The sequence below is a fragment of the Oreochromis niloticus genome, unplaced genomic scaffold (assembly GCF_001858045.2).
Source record: "Oreochromis niloticus isolate F11D_XX unplaced genomic scaffold, O_niloticus_UMD_NMBU tig00000387_pilon, whole genome shotgun sequence".
Taxonomy (NCBI): Eukaryota; Metazoa; Chordata; class Actinopteri; order Cichliformes; family Cichlidae; genus Oreochromis; species Oreochromis niloticus.
In genome coordinates, this window is record NW_020327145.1 from 33080 (window position 1) to 38058 (window position 4979).

Here is a 4979-nt window from a genome sequence, read left to right on the forward strand (position 1 = left end):
TATGTTTATGGCCCTAAGATGCGCAGACACATGATAGGCTATTAACTGCAAAAATATACACATATGCGCATATACGCAAGTGAGAGACAAAAATATATCCTCTGATTTGCTGGAGTTTTGTGTAAATACCATTTGGCAAGGATAAACAACATGTTCCAATGCCACATTAAAAATTTTCATAAGCTTCATTTTTTCAATTAGTTTACAGTTTCCTGATTTTATGATAAATGTGGTACCAATCTACAAAATACTGTCGAAATGAAGTCCACATTGTGATATATTTGAGGTGTAGAGAGTCACACAGCTGAACAATCGATGTGCATATTTAAAGAAACAGGGATCAAATAAAGAACATTATTGTGGAATAAATTACAGTGAAAATAATCACTGCTTTGCGTTATAGAGTGACTTATGATGAGGTATTAATTGGGTTAACTTTACCTTTAACAGCTTTTCTCATAGTGCTGTGACCAGGATGAAATCCATCATAAAGTAACTGTAAACAGTAGAACCATTAGCATGAATGTTATGGTTCTACTCTGATCAAAACTCAAGTCAGCTGTGTGACCTGATATAAAATGATAAAGAGGAACACATATAAATGGATGTATAAATTGGGTTTGTCCTACAAAATAATTATTCAACAATAAAAAAAAAAAACACAAAAAACATCTAGACATTAATCCAGAGTTCAGTTTCATATGTCTGATATTGTTTGTTAAATCTGGTGACACAAACACAGTCAAAAATTCATTGCTAGCGTGACATGTGGTCCTTTTTTGTCTTTGACCAATGATATGCTGGTTACTTGGACCAGTTTAGTATTTCCTGTCACAGAGGAATGTTAAATCCAAAAGACAAAACTGAAAAAAATATGTTAATTGCAAACATGTTTTTGCTTAGTCAAATGATTGAAATCACTTGGAAACTGTCACCTTAAAACCTCATTGTAAATATCATCACAAACAGATGTTTTCCACACAGTTAACAAAGCTCCACCACATCTGATAACTGCATATAAATGTAAAAGAAAAAATAAAAATAAAAAATAAAACAATTAACACAAGGGAAGACTTTTGATTTAATAACTAAGCTTAAAATAAGTGTTACCTTTGAATATTTGTGGGAAAAATCTGATGCTACCCCAAGAATACAAAGCCACACTGGAAACGATAACAGGCTTGCAGCCCTCTGTCTTCCTGGAGTGAGGTGCCTGATCAGTAGCAGTGAGTTGACAGAAGTCGGTGTCTGTAAGGGTGGCCAAGCACTGATACTCTGTCCACTTGCGTAGAGTCTAAGAAGCTGGAATGCAGGCACACTGTACGAGCTTGTTCTAAAAAAATACAGAAAAAGGAACATTTTATTTGTGTTAACTAGAAATAAGTTATAAAATGAACAATGTTGAAATACCTTATAGGTGCTGCAGGCCACATAACCAGAATCCAGAGCAATCTCACACTCACATGATGGTGAGGAAAGACATGAGCTCTGCAATGAGGTTTGAATGTTTCAGTTGGGACAGTGAAGAACTCAGAAGACAGCAATACCTGCACAGAGAGACAGAGTAGAAAAAGCATAGATTTGTAATCCATAATGTGAATTAAAACTCAAAAAGTGTTAACAAGTATAATCATTTGAGTGTGTAATTCTTTATGCAATAAACAGGATTTAAATTAATTAAATGAATTAAAAGCACTGACATTTTTTTAATCAAAGATAAAGAATCATACCTCTCTCTGCTCTGAGGATCACTGAGCATCTCTGACAGGAAATACAGTTTCCTCAGTATGAGTCATCATTGATGGTCTCAGAGGTGTGTAGTGTGGCAGCATGGTGATGGTCTCCAGATCAGGCAGGAGGTCAGGTGATGGGTGTGTCATCTTCTCCACTGAAGACACACTGGTATGGCAGTTCATAACACAGCAGTCTCCTTGTGGCATGTAGTTATCTGTGCAGTCCAGCACTGATGGATCAGGTTTGGCTCAGCAGTTCATGAAGATGGTGTTAAGATGTTGTTGTTTCAGCTGAGGATGGTGAAGTTCGAAGGTTTTCCCACAAAGGAGACAGGACTGTGTGTGCCCTGTCTGAAAAAATACATCTACAAAACATAAAGTGCTTTTAACACCACCAACCCACCCTCCCCACCCACCCATCTCAGCCCCCAAGTGTCTATGTAATGCTGGTATGGGGTGTCAGTTACTAAATCTAATTAGTGCGTCAGAAAGCGGGGGCTACACCTAAAGCCCCCGCTTTCTGATGTCTTTGTTAATTAGCAGCTTTTTCCAGCTGCTCAGAGAATTCTGACTTGGCCTTTATCCACCCAAACCCAAACCCACCCGGATAAAGGCCAAGTCAGAAAATGGATGCAGAAACTTTCCATGTACTTCTAAATCAGTTTTATACATATTCTGTAAGCTATAAAATGTTTTCTCTACATAATGAATCATTATAGACATCTCTGGTAGCCTAAAGATAGTTTAAAACTTTTAACATTTTTACCTGTAAAACATGATAAGCAAAACCTCATTCATCCCAAAAACATTTGATTCTACAAAATTTACTATAATCAAGAAAATATAATTGTCTGTTATTATTCATGTGACCCATAATAAATACCTGCATTTATCTGGGATTTATTTACTATTTCCTATTTGAAAGCCCTTTGAGGGGAAGCTCTCGTTTGTTGAGCTACATACGTCACAGTAAAAAAGTATCAAAAAGGAGATGACAATTAACATCCATGAAAAATGCATTAGTAGATTTAGTCATTTAAAACATGAAAATAAAAAATAAATTATGTCCGTTTAATACTTTTTGCAGCATATTTCAGATCTGAGCTGCATGATAACAGAAAGCAGATCTCCCGGCTCTGCATGAAGTACAGCCATGATTTGGTGAAATGATTAATAACATTGCAATAAGAAAGGGTCTTCTTACAGACAGAGTAGGGAAGACAATATGAAGAAATATAATTATTCAATGAAAAATCTTTTCATGCTCTACAAAAATAAACTCTGTAACAAACATGATCTGTAATTGTTTCAAAACTCACCAGACGACTTCATGATTGGCTGGAGGACAGGACACAAAACACAGGGTTGTGGTAACTGTAATATGTTCTCAGGACACCTGAATAGAGACTTTTCTGTGGCTGAGAAACAAAATGAGGTCAAGCAGGGTGTTCTTGTCTGTAGTGGCAGAAGTGATCAGCTGTGAATACCCTCTCGACTGAAACTGCTCCAGAATCTGTTTTCTTCCACTCTGTAACTGGTTCTCATTAAAATCTCCACACACAATTATTGGGTGACAGTCCATTATTTCAAGTGAATCTAAAAGACTTACCAGGTTTTGCATGAATGGTGTCAAACTGTAGTCAGGAGGTCTGTACACAACCGCAATGAGCGCAGGGAATGGAGCCTGAACCTTTAACACTAAGAACTCAAGATCAGTGACATTATGCAGATACTGTTTTACCTGAACCTGAAAATGATTCCTCAAATACACAACAACTCCACCACCACTTCTGCTGGCCATGTGAGGAAAGTTTGTGTAGGACACATGTCTGTTGCGTTTGAACATGGTGTAGCCGTCCAAATGAAGACTGTCTGCAACAAAGGAGCCTTGGAGGTGAGACTCTGTGAGACACAAAACATCTGCTAAACACATTTCATGATGACTCTTGATGTCACTGATGTGAGATGGCAAACCCTCCGTATTGTGATGGATCAGTGTAAGAGTGTCAGGTCTGCTGGCTGTTTCTCTGACCTGAAGAAGAGGCATCATTTCTTCAACATTGGCTTGTCTCATGGTTTGGAGCGCTGCAGTTACCTCGGGATTGGCATAAATCTTGTTCTCATCCAAGTCCTGCAAATAGAGTCCACTGAGAGACGTCACCCTGCTGAGAGCAACATAAGCCATACCTGGTTCAAAAATGTTCCTCATTGAAACTACAGCTGTCTGTGTTGTAAGACCCTGGGTTTTGTGAATTGTGCAGGCGAATGCTAGCTTTACAGGAAACTGTCTGCGTACCGCTCCTTTAAACTTCAGACTCTCCTCTGCTCTCTCAATGTAAACCAGATCATCAGATGCTGCATTAGCACTGCGGTTGTGTCTCATAGGCTGCCGGTTGTCCATTCTGAGCCCCAGTTTAATTATTTGTCCATCATTTTCAGATCTCACCACCTTTATCAGTATACCAAAAGCACCATTGACTAAACCGTTTAGTGTGTCCAAGTTTCTGGTCAGCATCACTCGGGCTCCTTCAGCAACATTCAGGGTGTCGGGTAAATCATTTTGCCCACCTGTAAATGGTTTGTCTCTTCGTGCCATTCTGCCTGTACGTTTATCCTTCTGGAAATCGTCTGCATTGATGATTATAATGTTTGAATGAAGCTTCTTGAGCGTATCTGTGTTGTGGGATTCAACATTCTTGTTGGTGGCATAAATGTGTAAGACCTCAGTTGGACATTCTTCTGGTGCAGTCACAGCCTGTGACAACAAATCTCTGTCGCACTGAGAAAGCTCATCTGTCTTTTCTTTGATTCTAATCCTGTTCAGCATCTCTGCAAAGCCACATCATCTTTCTGACGCATGATCTCTGTTAGAGTGATCATCTGAAAATGTTCCTGCCATAGGTCAATCTGTTCTGGATCATAAACACAGAGAGGCTTAGACTGTCGCACTGGTGGCAGCTGGTAAAATCTCCAACAGCTAAAACTGACATTCCACCAAAAGGTCTCTGAGTGCCTTTGATTTGTTTCAGTCTTGCATCCACATAAGCAAAAAGGGTTTTGAAACCATTGAAATCTCATCAATAACAATAATTCAGCATTCATAAGCTCAGATCTGACTTCATCCAGTTGGTTACCAAGTCCTTGAATGGGTGGTTTCAGACTCCTGGGTAGTTTGAGTAGGGAATGTAATGTAGAGCATTGATAGAAAAAGCTGCTGTCCCGGTAAATGACGTCAGTAAAACAGTT

The 4979-nt window shown here is 38.8% G+C and overlaps 1 long non-coding RNA gene across 1 annotated transcript; it reads right to left on the reverse strand.

The window, feature by feature from the left end:
* Positions 1-779: 779 nt before the first annotated feature.
* On the reverse strand, positions 780-1787 carry LOC109201024 (uncharacterized). The gene is made up of 3 exons (XR_002061056.2): positions 1731-1787; positions 1411-1547; positions 780-1333 (listed from the first exon to the last, which is right to left on the reverse strand). It is a non-coding gene; the product is annotated as an uncharacterized LOC109201024 (long non-coding RNA).
* Positions 1788-4979: the final 3192 nt, after the last annotated feature.